We start from the raw sequence: 16793 nt of genomic DNA on the forward strand, positions 1-16793 counted from the left end.
CGCTGCCGTCCCAACGCCCTTTCCATTCCATTCTCTTTCTTTCTTTCTTTCTTATTCTTTTCCATAGGGCGCTCGATCGCTACCAATCATCACGGCTGATGCAAAGCTCACGAGGAAACGGCGCTCCAAATTATGCGACGCCAGATTTATTTCGCTTCATTGCAAGCTCCAGAGCACCGGATATATCGCTTGATTAGCTTATCAGGCTCCCTCGTGAGTGTGTCTCGTTCAAAACACCCACACACAAAAAATCAAAGAAACAAATAATAAAAAGGAAACGGGAGGTGAGCTGTGCGCAACAAACCGGGCAGGCCAGCCCTTCGAACACAAACTCCACACCCCCTTTACCCCTTCTCTCTCTCTCCCTTCGGTTAACGGATTCGTAAAAATGGGTGGCTTATATCGACTGGACCCGGACTCTATACCTACAGCAGCATGCAGGTACAGATATGAAGAGACGACGACTCACACAAACAAACACACGTATACGTACAAACGCATGCGCGATGACCGCGCAAGGACAGGCGGTTGGTCATTTTCCACGATGAGGAGAAGGAGGTAACTCCGCTTTAGACAAACTTATCGGGCCCCCACGATCTGCTTCGAGCCACATCGATCCGCGGCTAACGGGACGCACACCGCGAGTTGCTTCTGCTGCATGGAGCGGCTCGTTTCGGCTACCGCAACAGGCCCGGACCGCCTGCTCACTACGTACACGACCCTATGTGTGCTCTCTCGGGGCTGTATGTATACGACAAGCGCACGTGTACTTGCGTGCGTCTGTGTGCATCCGTAGCCAAGGAGAGCCAACGCTCGATCTCAGCCACCGCGGTCGCCCACTCATCACCCCCCCTCCCCCTTTCCTCTTTCGTTCTTATTTTGTTTATGGGGTCTAGAGGCTTCGACGAGACGCGCTCGCCCTTGTTTTGCGCAAAGAATAGCCGCGGTTTTTGGATGGGGGGAGGAGGGTCGGAAAGCCGGACACCGCCGAGAGGGATGGGCGAACCTAGTGTTCGAACCCCGTCGTGGAGTGCGTCTCTAAGAGAGACAGCGGACGGGCACACGACGACCGACTAGGTACTGCGGTGAGAGCTGACCATGCACGGGACCCGCGGTTTGGGCGGTCGCGGTGAGTTTGACCTCGCAGCGGAGCCGCTGGAGTCGCCGCTCAGCGCCTGTGTGCGTACTACATGCATAACTAAGTGCCACGTGTCGCCGTCGTCTCAGCACAGTTCTTTCTTTGCACCCCGCCTTGTGTCGCCTTGGATGTGCGCTTTGTCGTCGTTCTTGCGTTTTTTTTTTCGTTTGTTTTGCTCAATGTCCTTGCGAACGCACCCCTTTTTTGTTTGTCCCCTCCGCGAACGAGACACCGCCTTTTCTATTTTGGTCCTGTAAGGTTTCTTATTTAACAGCATCAGTTTAGAACTTCAATAAGCCAGTGAGTTGGAGGGCAACAGCAGAAAACGTGTTGCCACACTTTACGAAGATATGGTAGAAATTAAACGATAGCTTTAATTTAAGTTACGAGGAACGTGGCACTTGATTAAAACAGGCCTTTTTTATATATTTTGTTCAATTATCAGGTTTTTTCTTCATTGCTCGCATTCACCAAAGACCTTCCACACCAGGATGATTTGTAAGGGAAAGCTTGGCTATTGGGTGCAGGTTAGCGAAGGTAGCCGGCCATGTGGAAAGCGCACTCACAAATTAAAAGCTCTGCGATATATCTGAAGAAGTAGCCCTCATCCATATAAACATATTTGAATGTGTCGTGCGTTCTGTGCCGCCAATCCTCCCCAGCTCTATTTGGCAACTCCTAAACCGTTGTGTTGTTAAAAATTGTTGAAAGTAGGACTGGGACGATTTTATTGCATGTGTAAACCACTAACACGGCTCATTTTTTTCTTTATGACGGACAGGTGCACTGCTTTAGCGTCTACACTGCAAGAGTTTTGCAGCGTCACTTACGTCTTTCATTGTGCAGCAATGATGTCTTTTAAAGGAAGCTTATTACCGACTCCAGTGAACATAAAATCTTGATTTTCATCTCTCTATTTCGTAACAATTGTCTCACTGGGGGGGGGGGGGGTATTCTCATCGCGCTGAGCCATTGTTAATCTCCCTGTCCTATACTCATATTTTCTTTATCGTCAAATTATCTTTCTACGATTGCCTTTCTACGAAACCGTGTTTGCGGCGAACCGAACCTTACAGGATTGTCTCCATTTTATGCCCGGCAGTGCTCATCCCCAAACCACACATCGGAGCCATGCGCGCCGTGCTCTATAGGTGTGAGATTCGTATAAAGTCGCCTTATCATTCATACAGCAATTAATGTGGTCTATGCTAGTAAAGACGGACCAAAGAACTTCTAGTCTGAATGACAACGTCTTGTATCACTCTGACATGTAGAGAATAACACAAGGTTCACGAATCAGGAAAGAAACCTTTCCTATCTTCAGCCTTTTCTTCTTTTTTTTTTCTTCTATACTTGTATTTCACAGTATATTGATGCTCTCGCTCCTTTACTCAATACTTTCTAGAGAAAAGGGATGGCAAAGCTAGAAGCACGGGGCACGTAGAGAGAGAGAAAAGCCAGAGGAAACGCAAAGTTTATTTCGCAAGATACGTGCCACGGCATGCGTATGCGGTTCCCTCGTATTGTCCTGTTGTCTGGCGTATAAGCGGCCTCCTCTGGGACGGTACCCGTCTGTGTTTGACTTCCCACTGGCGACGTCGTTATGACGACCCACTCATATAGAAACGAGTCGATGCGGAAAAAATCGATCTTCAAATGTGTACTTATAGAAACAGTGCGGGCAGGCCGCCGTCTCCACGATGTGGCCGCGCCTCCTTCGATTATTTGCTGCGCCGCAGAGCGCAGGAAAAGCCACGGTTGACTTCCTGTCCTCCCCACCCCCCCCTCCCCCACCTCCGTTCGGTCTGTGCGTTTTAAACGATCCTTGACCACTGACCCCCCTTTCCCTTTTAACCACTACACACCCTCTCCTTGCCTCTCATGCTGTGCGCTTTCTCCTTCTGTCGCAGTTTGAACGTCGCGGATATCTCGCGTGCCGTTCCTGCAGCTGAAGATACCTTTGGTGAGAATGCTTTTCTTTTTATCCTTTAATCCTTCAAACGGCCAGTTCGCTCGCGCTTTCTTCCTTCTTAAGTGCGGAGCACTTTAGGGGCCCGGGCTGTCGTATGCTGTCGTATGCTGTCATCGCTTGGCGTAACGCAAGCAAAACCACGTATAAAAATAGAAAAAAAAAAAGAGGAAGCAAGCGAGAAATAGAAAGAAAGAGAAAGAAAGGGAGAAAATAGGAACAAATATAGAAATAAATATAAATAAAGAGAGAGAGAAAAAAAAACACACAAAACTGGAACAGAGAAAAAGAAAGAAAGAGAGGAGGAAGGAAAGAGAAAACCGAAGAGAAACAATGAAGGCTGCCCAGCTCCGCACTTCCTTCAGGCTTGGCACCACTTATACGAAACTGCCTTAATTTTTTTTATTGCGATATAAATTATATGGCATTCTCAGCGGGTTCTTGCCGTCGGCGTCGCCTCGCCGTTCTATATATGTTTATGTATATATATTTTAAGCGTGATCGAATGGTAATCTATGCGTGTGAACAGACGTATGCATATGTGGTCATTTACTTTAATTATTTCGAAGAAGCCAGAAACTTAAGTAAGGTCAACTACATATTCACTCGTATGCGGATATAATACGCCACTCATACTTTCGGCGTGTTAACGTTTCCCGGCAGCATACTGCGCATTGGTGGGGAACGGGCGACATAGTGAGTGAGTCGCCGTGAAGCTGATTGGCACGCTATTTGCGCATGGGCTTCACTGCGATAGAGAGTCAAACAGATCAAATAGAACTCGTGACTTCTATGAAGAATAATGGTGTAGGATGGTGTGTAGACGTGGGATAATCGTGGTGTTAGTCTTGTGTGTACGAGAGAATGAGTTGTGCTTGTTCACGAGCCTATACAACGCTAAACCCAACTTTTACAGAGAGCAAATGGAAATGTTGATCCGCTGTCCTCCAGATTCACTTGCTGTTAATACTAGATCGTATAACGAGCCGTGGCTCTTTGAAGCAGCGAGGCAAGTTGCGAATTCAAGGCATTACAACGTGAGCCTCAGTACAACAGGTTCACAACTCCTCTATTGCATGAAGGGTTATACATTGGTTATTATATAAAGGTGGGCCCCCGTAAGTCTCGCATGAGTTGTATAAGGGGCCCCTATGGTATATGGTGTTGCATAAACATAAGAATGCGTAAGAAATTTAAAAAAAATGCGACAGTACAAATATACTTCACGTTTAATTATTGAGTGATGCAAGCATGAATGAGTGAAGGTTAGTTTTATAAGAGACAAATTAGTGCAGTGTAGCAAGATTTGTCGGTAGTTCATTCCAAAGCTGTCATGCAGCGCGCGATAAAGAACGTAGCCCATAATTAGTTCGAGCTTGCGGCACGTAGCGTTCTTGGGTGATTGATCGTAGAGCGTGCGTAATATTCTGATATTACTTAACGGCAGTCACATACCGCTCACGTCGACGTATGCATGTAGTTCCAATTAAAAGTCGGCGCGTACATAAGGAACGGTTAACCGATTAGTGCTAACTATAACAAATGACTAAAAGCTAGCGAACTCGACTCTTAGTTTTCTTTCCACTTCTTTCGTCACCTCTCTCTTTTTTAATGTAAATATATCCTATATGGAATCTTCACGCAGTGTAGATTTAAGAAAGAAAGGAAGAAAGGAGGGAAAAAAATAGGTAGGAAGGTCTCGCAGAGCTCGGCGCTCGGTTCATGGACAGCTGTATACTAGCAAGCATGCTCCGAGAAGAAATGCGTCCTCGACGAGCGTCCCCCAGAATACGCACACACGTATACTCACGCACGTACGCACTCAGCGTCAACCAAGTTCGTATACACATACAAGTACTTGCGTAGCCGAGACGTCGAGGCCGCTTCGGGACGCGCTACAGGCTGCATTCTTGCCTCCAGGGCAGCCAGCCCGCTTCATTATGCAATCTCGTGCGAGGAGCGCACGGACGTGAGGCGTAATGGAATCGATTAATCACGGCGTGTTGCGGCGTTTCGCCCAAAGCGCGTCCGCCTCTATGTCGGGCGTCGCGCGCGCTCGCTGCACCGTTGAGCTTGCCGCTTGTGACGCAAGGTTGGTTTTAAAGCGTACTGCCTGCCCTCAGGGGCCCAGTTCGTGCGTGGGTCGCGAGTGTTTCGGCGGAGCCCCCTCCCCGTCTATAGATGCGTTCGGAGACGGCGCGTATCATCGGCCATCGTGTACTGTGACCTTCCTTCGTATACCCCCCTGCGGGTCTTGCTTCCCCGCACGACCCGTTAGCGTGAGTCGGGCGTCCGCTGGCGCAGAATTTGGGACGCGGAAGTCGCGTCCTCGACTCCGACCGGCGCCTGGAAACCTTCACACGCGACATCGATGCTCGACCGTGAGAAATCGTGCGTGCGCGCGATGTTCCTGCAGGGGAGTTGGTTCAACGCACGAACGGCTGCAGGCCGCACCTTTGAAATAGCCGAGAACCTGTCACTCTGCCACCGTCAATCTGAACGCTCTGGTTCACTCTTTAGGTGTTCTGAACTAACCCACTCATTAGTATAGGTCAATTCTGAAGAGGAAAACCACTGGGAGAGGGCATAGAGAATATACGACGATATGTCAGATTCGCACTAGTTGTAAAACATCGTGACTATAGGAATTAGCCACAACGGCAATGCCCTATAGTAATAATTGTTGGGGTTTCACGTCCCAAAAAAACAACATGATTATGACAGACGCCGTAGTGGGGGGCTCCGGAAATTTCGAACGCCCGGGGTTCTTTAACGTGCATCTAAATCTAAATGCACGGGTGTTCTTTGCATGTCACCCCACCTAAACGCGTCCGCCGTGGCCGGCAATCGAACCCACGCCCCACAGTTTAGCAGCGCGACACCCTATACGAGCTACCTCGGAGGGTAACCGCAATGCCCTGTTCAATTGCTACGGTCCTCGTCATTTTATCAGGTTGTTCGTAAACAGCCTTTTATCGTGGATGGCTATACCGACTCTTTCAACAAAGTATCTTTCTTATAAAGTCACGATGTCTTAAACATTACATGCTTACATGTTTGCACGAGCGTACGACAATCGCCCTCCTACGGTCACATTAACGTGGTTCGCGGTGAGCTATTCGACGAGCATTTAATCTATATAAGATTGAATCAGACTTAACATATACTTTCTTTTTTGCTCCGCGATAGTTCCGGCTTTCTTACGTGGACAACGTGATCACATTGGCGCGAGCGACGGAGCACCTGACCCGTTTCTCACAATGAACAATGACTTGCTGCAGCACTGCGAGGATACTGAAGCCTTTCGGGCGATCAATTCAAGTTGCCCAATGACAGCCGTTGTACCGCTGTGAGTTGCTTAGACGAGTCATGCTGGAGGTGTCGCACGGCCGCAGCGTTTTTGTTTCTCAAAGATCCCCGCTCACGCCTTCTTTTCACGAACTGGACCAGCTACAGTGAAGAAACATTTCACAGTATGCTGAGAGTGACGGTGACTCTTAGATGCACGCAAGCTTTTCCGTAAAGAGCAGGTGCCGTATTCGCAAAGCTTTTCAATTTCGTACAGGTGCACTTTGCCTAACCTTGGCCAGCTAACTTCGGTAATGACATACGCAACATCGATTTTGCGCATACCACCTATAAGCGCATCGGGACACTAAGCGTATCCTGATCCTAAAACCGAAGTGTATCCTCGTCAGGATACGGTTAAGTTTTCTCTTACGAACCGTCCCATGCGTAAGAAGCTTCTGTGAATACGGGTGAAAATTTATAATGATTTGCAAGTAAAATATTCCTAATTTAGGCGGCCAACACCAGCAGGCAGTGAAATATTTTGTGTCAATCTCTTACGTTTTCTGTCGCACGCTAAATAAAATTTCTCTCCGCACCTACTTTTTTTTTTCTTTTACCAATTATTAATGGAGCCTACAGAAGAAAAAAGACCACGTAAGTTCGGTAATAGACATGATACCATTCAGGCACATGTCATAGATTAAGACACACACCTTCTAACGGCACACGGTCACTGAAATAGAAAGTACAAATGTGATTGATATCGAACGCATCTCAGTTGAGTATATAGTGCCACAGCGTAAAATTTAGGCAATATTTGCCTTCTTCCCCCCTCTTTCAGGACTACCGCTGAGGTATATCTTTTGTGACCTATTGACCCTTCGCAATGTCTTAATTGTGGTATCATAATAACTACAGTATTCTTATTAAAACTTCGTTAAGCTGTTATTTAATATATTCGAATTATCTCAAGGCCGCACGGGTCGTGTTTGCGACTGTCTGTAGCAGGAGCTGTACTCACAAAGCACACTTGCGCTAATATTGTTGATAAGAGCCAACCTTGCAGCCACTCCAGATGCTAGATATAGAGACACGCTATTAGGGAAGGCAGCTAGCCAAGTGATAGAGAACAGCCAGTGCAGCCGGCAAAATGCAAATAGCGCATATGTACGAAAGACTTGGTGAATTCGGCCCCAAGTCGGCGCATGCGCAGCCGTAATAGCGCTGTACTTGTATGCGCTAGCTAAACACAAAAGATGAGTTACTGCCCAAACATAATTACAGAAAGAAACGCAAATACAAAAACTGCGGAAAAGATGATAGGCGAATTGTTTGTGAGAGCGAAGCACCTTCCGCGTTTGTATAGCGCGACTGTGATGTCATTCTACAAGTGACTGACTGGATGCGCCACCTTTCGGAGCTGCTCGCTTTCACTATCCGGAAAGAGGGATCGTATTGTTTTCGTATGTTGTATATCTTGATGCGCAGTGGTGCAGTGTTTTCGGACCACACGATCATGCAGTATAATTTTCGTATACCAAACCGCGGCCACACACTTCACTCAGGCACGCTGCGCAAATTCGGACTCTCCGCGGGTTGTTTATCATAAACAATCTATAGCCGTTAATATTTTATGATAAGTATTCTTTTATTATTGCTGTTGTTATCTTGTTTTAAGCATTCAAAATAACGTGTTTTTTGCTTAGGTTTATTGTTTATCTCCGTAACTCGCGCAAATTAAAAGTTTATAACCACTTATTCGCGGCGTACAAGAGCAACTTATAGAGCAAGTGCGTCGTCGTCGAGCTTATTCCCGTGGCACCACTACATCGCGGAGCACCATACGGTTGGACGGCCCCTAAGGATATCTGTACGGTAATTGGCCGCGATAACGTCCTATACATGTCCTGTACATCTAAGGGCGCAAGGCCGTGGGTTGGCTGTGTGTGTGTTGGGGATTAATTAGATGCAGCTTACGCGTATGTAATTGCTAATTATAGGTAATTTATCAGGTGTATCGAATGTCGCTTGCGCTGTTCGCCTATGGCATAGTGGCCGGGAGCCAAGAATGTCTCGGGGCGACGCTTCGCTGGCCCGAAAGCGAAAGTGGAGATGACGTTGTGGAGAAGGAAGCGACGCAGTTTCTCGTGTCGTGCAAACGCGTAAATTCTTTCCTTCCGCCAAAGCTTCGTTCGGTCTTTAACGCGATGTGTATTGTGCGCGATGTGTATATGGTGTGTAATGTGTATTGTGCCGAATCACGAGGTGAGGCTTAAAGGTTTGCCCGGAACGACGTAGAGGAAGCGCTGCCCCGAATATGACCATCAAAAGCCATAAAAAGTGTGACGGCGACGCCAGCTTCATTCGCGCAGCATATATAAGTAACCGTCAGAGAAAATGCCGCGTAGTTCCAACGAGATCACTTCGCGAACTTGTATCGCGCCGAATAAAGCGAGAATTGAAGCCATAGATTTTGACAATTGGTCAGCGCATTTCAATGCCCTTAACCTCCGCTCGCATTTAGCGACATTCGCTGACCTCATTAACAGCGCGCGAATAAATCTGCGCTGCGAATTTATGCAGATGTTATCAGATTGCGCCTGAACAATTAAAGCGCATCTACAGCGGCTGAATTAGCAAATGCATGGCGCAAGTTGCAAACATAAAATGCCTTGGAAAGATGGCGTCACGTTCAACGCACATCAATCAACCACGAAGTGTGTATAGCAACCACCGCAGGAGAAGCAAAACGGCGTTGAAGGCATGCGTTAAGTGTGGCCGAGATAGGCTTCACTTCCGTTTAACTTGGGCTTTAGTTTTCTGGTTACGTCAGGCTCAGCGCTAAACTTGCCGCATATATAGAAGATGCGTCAGCGACGTTTTACCGTCTAGTGTGAGGTCGCGGGTTCGATGTCAATCCCAACTACAGCATTCGTGTATATTTCTGTGGAGGCAATCGTAACACTGAGTAAAACTTTGCTTAAGAAGTACGGGTGACCAAATTGATCTTCGAAAGCCCTTTATGGTGCCTCTCGTGCCCGCTTTAGGCGTAAAACATATTTCTTTTTAAGGTTCCGAGCTTAATATATAAGCGCCAGAGTATACTAATTAAAATAGAACAGATAGCTCCCTAGGCCATTCACTCGAGGAAACAAACAATAACGGCATCTTCTCATACACATTTTCCGCGCAATCGTCGCTCCAGAAGCAATCGTTGACAGCTCATTCATCAAAGCGGCGCGGCGTGATTTCGAACTTCAAAAACACACCGCCCAGTGGCAGCGCGGGTCGTCCTATCTTCGTTATCGTACGGATGTGTCAGACTCGACGGTTCGCCGATCGCCTGTTTATCTTCCTCCAGCGCCAGTTCATCCACCGCCACGATAATAACGCGCTCCGACAGACAGTCGTGCGTGCGACCTATAGAGCTCTCCGCTACCTTTATTCATTCATTCAATCATTTATTTCATTTTAATCACGTTCGCGTCATCGTCTTTGATTCTTACTGCCTTTCGTTAAGCAACGTCCGCCTTCAGCGCCACTGCCCCAATCGCCCTTGCTACTTGTTTTATATTTGTATCTCTTACACTTACACACTCTCCGATGTGCCTAGCGCGGAGCTACCGCTCGAAGCCTTGTTTTCAACTTTTTTGGCGCCAGTCGTCCTCTGCTCCTCTTCATCTTCACTGGGCCTTCCGCACTCCGCGCAACATCCAAGATAGCAACGAGGAAGGACGCGAAGAAGAAGACACTCGCGCCGGCCGCGGAAGGCGGCTCGGACGCACGCATACCTCTAACGCGTGCGTGCTCATTTCCGAAGCACCTATACCTTGGCGGCGAAGCCGCACTCGCTGGTGCACACAGGCACAGCGACGATGCGCCTCGCAGATAAGCTCGTCTACCCATATTTCTTCTTTCTCCCTTTTGTTCATGCGATTCATTTCGTACACGCCTCGGCTGTCGCGGTTGTCTCTTTTTTTTGTTCTTTGTTCTCAGAACACCACGCGAGTGTGTGTGTGTAGAGAACCGACGCTCGAGTCGGGGATAGCCGTATTATGCCCTCGAGCTACTCGTGGATACAGCCGCGCAAGCGAGCTGCATGCAGGGCCTGGCACATCCCCGCCCCCTTGATTCACGCCGCGCGCGCAGCCCTGCAGCATGCATGCGGCAAGTCTATGCGCGGAAAAAACGCGAGCAAACGCGTCCGTTCTCGCGTGCACACGTGCATAGTGTTGTTTGGTTGGGGTGATAAATCGTCGGCGATGCAAAGGGGAGCAACCATTACGTCCTAATACTATCCCCCCCCTACCCCCCTCGCCGCCTTCTTTCCAAGATACTCGAAGAAGCTTAGAGCTATAGATGCTATGCTCGCCTTCTGTATGCCGCCTCTCGCAGTCCTCCTTTTGTTTTTTGGGCCCGGTCTTACTAAGACGCATTTATACTTCGTGAGAAGAGATGCGCTGCTGATTAGTTGGGTCGCTAATTTTATTACTGCGTGCCGGAAAACAAGAGAGTTAGCCCGGAGCTTGCTTGCTGTATATGGCCTCCAGCGGCGTCCTACATTGCGAGTGTGCTTAATAAGCGTGTTTTCTTTATATACTCCTATGGCGCTAGCGTGACTAGTAGTTCTCAGGGTGTTCTTCAGTGTGAGAGCGCGCTGCATGCGTGGAACACGAACGTTAACCAAGTTAGGTACGCTTCAAGCTGTCATGATGAATTATAACGCGTTAAGGCCAGGTCGATCGCAACCGGCGATTGGCGATTGCACTTGATATATGCCTCGCTCCAGAGAGTCATCTTTTTTGACGGCAAAAAAGAATAAGCATATTGAAGCTAACATACTTTCACATTATAGCTCTACAGCGTCAGTATCGCATATGAATAGTGGTTGAAATCTGTTGATCGTGTACACGCGATTAGCTCATGTGTACTTTATAGGATACACACTTGTACGACCATGCTCTAGCTCCATATAGCTCAAATTTTCAGGCTTTCAGTAATGTGCTGCATACTTATGCGATATAGACATGCCCTCGTTTATTCTCTGAACGGATCTTTGGAGGGATTCATTGCTTCACGCTAGAAAGAGAGTGAAAGTAGAGGATTGAAATTTGTTGCGGCAAAGGGGGCGGGCGATGTCTGGTGGTGCGTCTACACGCAGAGTATCCATTTCCATTAATACCTTACCACAGTTCGGTGTTCTTAGCGCAGATTGCCGAACCTTGAGCTCAATTAAGACAATTTTTAAGAGTAACTTGAAAGGCACGGCCTCATTTAATTATGCAACTTTTGTGTGCTACAACCATATGTAAATCAAACTAGGCAGAAGTTCAGGGTAAGATGGATACTTGAGGGGATCAGAAATCGTTGAACATGGAGTGACGTCGCTGGAGCAGACGTTTCGGCTGCCTTGACGAAGACAAGTCCACTTGCTGAAACGTTGGCACCAGGGGCACTCCACGTTCAACGATTTCTCATAACCACAAGTGAATTTCACGTAATATAACGATACATCCTAACCCAGATATTGTTACGTAAGTGATCTAGGCCATTCGCCAGCTGGCTTCGCTACTGACACGAGCACAAGGCATGCATTCGCAAAATCTCTTACACTAAAATTATTCGTAAGAAATAAGCCAATCTCGATGCTGGACATATTATAAGCGAAGCGCACATATCATAAGCGAAGCGGGGTGACCAATGGCAGATAGCACTTACTGTACGCAATGCTTTGCGAACGCGGCTCCTGCAGAGGCCATGCTCATAAACACTGACGCACTAATTATTTGTATAAGAAAAAAATATATATATACAATTTTGGTTGCGGTATATTATTAACAGTGACTGTTCCCAGTGGCATAGGTCACTTGCGAACGATGTGGTTCGCGAATTCGGCCCCAGGTTTGGGAGCTAACAACTCACTTTGGGATCAGCGCTGTAGAGCCGCAGAGATGTAACAACCTGGTAACGAAGACATGCGAAAGTACTGTTTGACAGTACGTGCAATAAGCATAGCTCCACAGTGGTGTTAGGTGTTATTCGAAAGCAACGTGTTTCACAAGTCATGATGCTTCATTTTGCCTTGAGGATAACGTAAGCACAGCTGCGTTAAGATGACATCGTAGCCGCATAACGACATTGTCACTGAGCTATCGCGTATATGATCCAGAGGAAAATTTTGTGAACTTTCGTTGTACATGGCGCCTCGAGATGTCGCCATCAGTGTTGCTGTTGACGCTGTTGCTATCTTCATGTCTGCTGTAGTGGATAGAAAACAATGTCCTATTTTACGCCAGTCATCATGGTCACCAGATATCAGGTTATATACTATGTGAAACCAGTGTACCATAGCTCTTCTGTCGCCTTACGGGCATAAGCAGCCTCTCTCTTTTTTTCGTGTCATTGAATGGACAAGGTTCTGATATTGAAATTAAAATAAATGGGACAATTTATTTCGCCAGTTTGCTGTGCTGCCTGTCGCGTCGTATGGCGTCTTGTCGTATACTCTCGTGCATCACAGTAATATGCGCCGCGGTTAAAATGGATCCTTCCTGGTAACATTCCCTCATGTAACCAGATCGTGCTTTACTATAGGCGCAATGAAACGGACTTCGAACTCTACTGCGAAGCAATTACTCACAACATTTACAAGTGTTTAGTAGGTCTGCATGTAGCAACAACATGCCTTCTCATCTTCCCGTGTGGTCTATTGTCTCGTCTTTTTCGATGTCACGCGTTAAGTACTGACTCCACACTGAAAGAATGCTGGTTGATTGGTTGGTTTATGGGGGCTTAACTTCTCAAAACGACCCAGGCTGAGAGACGCAGTACGGGAATGCTCCGGGTGATTTAGTCCACCTGGGATACCTTAACGTGACTGAAATAGCGCAATACACGGGCCTCTAGCATTAACCTAATCAAAATACGACAGCCACGGCCGGGATCGAACCCACATCTTTCGGGTGAGCAGCCGAGCACTGAAACCATCAGGCCACCGTTGAGGCTGATGAAAGAATGCGCACAATAAGTCAAAAGCACCAAGGTTTGGTATTTCACATTTCTTAAAGGGGTGCTGACACGAATTTTCGAAAGTGAGTTTACCATATAAATCTCTTGTACACATAGACGATTCTAAGCAAGTGTGAAGCTCAGTGAATGCTTATAAGATATCTTATTTTTACATTAATGCCACCTACTGACATCGACACTATCGTGACGTCAGGCTACAGTGTCAGCTCTGGTGACTTCATGCACCAGTATGGCTAGTTGTGATGGCGTCAGGTACCAAAACATTCAAAATGGCCGCTTGTGCGTCACCAAAAACATTCAATATGGTCGCTTGTGCGTCACCAACGGAGTCACGGAATGGAGGGGCCGTGGAAACGTCAAGATATCTTGCGCGAGCAAGTCACGAGAAGCTAATAACGTGTTGTTACGTCAGGGTAGAGTGGAAACCGAAACTAGCTTTTAAAAGACATACTGTAATTACTTTCTCAGGGTGCACTCACGCTTATCAGTACATTTTCGAGGCTCTTGAAAGCTTAATTTTCATTTGACGCACCAGCCACGGTAGTCTAGTGGTTATGGTGCTCGAATGCCGAACTGCAGGTCGCGGGATCGAATCGCGGCCGCAGCGGCCGCATCTTCGATGGAGGCGAAAAAGCTTGAGGGCCGTGATACTTAGATTTAGGTGCACGTTAAAAAACCCCAGGTGTTCGAAATTTCCGGAGCCCTCCACTACGGCGTCCCTCATAATCATATCGTGGTTTTTAGATGTAAAATCCCCACAATTATTATTACTTCATTTGACGAAAAAAAAAAAAAATGAAAATCTTCGTGTCAGTATCCCTTTAAAGAGAGATGTGGACGCCAAGCTTTCCAGGGAGTGTGTGCGTCGCTAGACAAACCCTGCGAACTTCGCGCCGGCAAGGGCTCTCAGCGAAGCAGTGTGCTTTGGGTTGCGCGCTCGTCAGGTCGGGCTGGGCGACGACCTCTCGAGACCGCAAAGGCAGGCAGGTAGCGAGAGACATCAGAAGCGCGCGTGTTCGAACGCTCGAGCATGGCCGGCTTTCGCACAAAGTATACAGGCGGTGAAGAGAGCACTGGCGCGGCAGCAGCCGCCAAAGACCGTTGCGCGCAAAGACGAATTGCCGATGGGAGACAAATGGGGAACTGCGGTCGGCGCCATTAATTAACGTCCTCGCGGGGAGGACCGCTCCCATTGCCGAGAAGCGGGGAGGGCTTGCTGGGACTGCAAGGCCCGCGCGCGGTGCGCTCCTACGAACTCAGCAGAAGCGAAGCGCCGGCCGACCTGCGCACAGCGGGTGTCCTCATAGCCAAGCCGCCTTGCTGCCCGGCTAGACAGACATTCGTTCGCGTTTCATCATATATATATGCACAGGTATCGAGGCGGGCCTGGAGTGGCACACGTGCTGTAGACCGCGTTTCCTCTATCCTATTTTGTATTTGCAGCAGACAAAGAAAAAAAAAAAAAAAATCTCTCGCATGGCACACGTAAAAATGATCGAAACGACCTTTGCCGATTGGCTGTCATCAGTTGGAAGAAAACTGAGGGCAAATTTCCTCTTAACAACCGCGCTGGCAGCTGCATTCGACTATTAGGTTTATCAACAAGAGCAATCGTCTTACCGTGGCGCTCAACGATTCTAAGCTTTAAGGAAACCTACGAGATCGGTGTGATATACGCGACCTATAACTTGATGGAGGCCTATTGCCTCCTACCTCACTTAGTTCAAAGGAATTTTACGCCTGTGCTTCCCAAATAAGGTATACATCTTATTTAACGCTACATTTGCATTTTCATTTCAGCGACTGTCGCTTTTTTTGATATATGTAAGCTGCACTCACGGGCCAGTGTACTCTCTACTATCGATCAGCACTGCGAACAGGCTGCTCGTCTCGGTCATGCGGGTGTTGTTTCAAGTTTTCCGTTAGTTATCGCAAGCTGTGAGTTGAATATCTGTATAGGTGCTAAAGCATTCTTGAGATTGTCTGCGTGATAATAAGTACACAGACAGGTTGGTTCGCCTGTGCGTCTAAATCGTTGTGCTTTGTAATGGCTCAAGTGCGAAGTGCTGAATCAATGAAAGAAGAAATCACGATCGCGTAATACTGCAGGAAAGTGACAAAAAAGAAAGCAGAAAAAAGGCAGGAGACTCGCTGATATATAGAATTATTCAGCTTCGCTTCTACGCTACACTTTGAAAATCTACACCCGGTAAACAGAAGGAGATGAAGTTTTGGAGATAAAATAAAAGTGACGCTGGTACGTGTCAAATTCGCGATTCTGGCACAACATTGTAGCAGCGGCCAACGGACTAACAGTCGGCATGAAATAACACGCGGTCGTAATAAACGAACTCAATAGACAGCAGAGGAGCAAGAAAACGCATTGCGGTGTAATTGCCACGCAAACGCGGCGCTGCTTAAGCACGCGCAAGCGATCAAGGTCAACTTACGCGGTGTACACCGAGATCGTCTGTATACTGATCGTAATTGTGCAGGGCGAAGACACAAATCAAAGGACATGGAGGCATACAACACAGGCGCTTTGTGTCTTTGTATTTTTGTCGTCGCGCTACAATAATATGATCAGCAAGCAAGCCCAACAAGTTCTCCTCCATAGGCTGTGCATGTTTGACTGTGTGTGCAACATATGAACGATACGTACACCCATCGTAATCCTTCGCGGCGGCACTGCGCGTCGCCAAGTGCATCATTTCTCAAGTTTCAATGACAAACAGATAGAGGTGGCGTTACACGGCAAAGCCGACGCTCGACACTCCTCCGCCGACCGGACAATTAGGTCCGCACCGTACAAGAAGACACGCACCGCGCTACACACGGCATCACGCTGCTTCTTCGGGCTACGGGGCCAAACGACACCCCTGCCGCCTTCAGAGTGCGTAGCATCTACGAGAAGGGGGAGGGCCGTAAGGCCCCGCGCTAGGCGCGAAGCAATGATTAATACCCCCAATTAGCGCGCTTTGCCGCGTTGCACAGCGCTACACACGGGAGCCCACCGCGCGGCCGAGAAAGACAAATGCTCCGGCGCTGAGGGGCCGCGCGCCGGTCGCTTCTCTTCTCTGTTGGGTGCGCGCTTTAATAATAGCATCGCGACGGCTGCTAGCTCCCAATTCTGTCTGCCGCCGCGCGGCCTCAACAGTCGACGCGTGCCTGATGTCGCGTACGGCGACACCCATTCGGTCTTTCTCCCACGGCAAGCGAAGAAAACGTGCGCACGCAACAACGGTGCAGCGCTGCCAAGAGATTCCGCTGTACGATACCACGCTTGCGCGCTGCGTATCCTGTGTACTTGAAGGCGGCCCGCACGTGGAAACTTATAGTAACACGGATAAACCACGTTGCCCGCTT

At 48.1% G+C, this 16793-nt stretch overlaps 1 long non-coding RNA gene across 1 annotated transcript in view; it reads left to right on the forward strand.

The window, feature by feature from the left end:
• LOC125758461 (uncharacterized) overlaps nucleotides 1-16793 on the forward strand; it is a 47053-nt gene that overhangs the window by 13560 nt on the left and 16700 nt on the right. The window contains exon 2 of the long non-coding RNA XR_007416096.1: nucleotides 3049-3101. This is a non-coding gene — a long non-coding RNA (uncharacterized LOC125758461). The remainder of the gene's footprint in view (nucleotides 1-3048; nucleotides 3102-16793) is intronic.

The sequence above is a fragment of the Rhipicephalus sanguineus genome, chromosome 5, assembly GCF_013339695.2.
Source record: "Rhipicephalus sanguineus isolate Rsan-2018 chromosome 5, BIME_Rsan_1.4, whole genome shotgun sequence".
Lineage (NCBI taxonomy): Eukaryota > Metazoa > Arthropoda > Arachnida > Ixodida > Ixodidae > Rhipicephalus > Rhipicephalus sanguineus.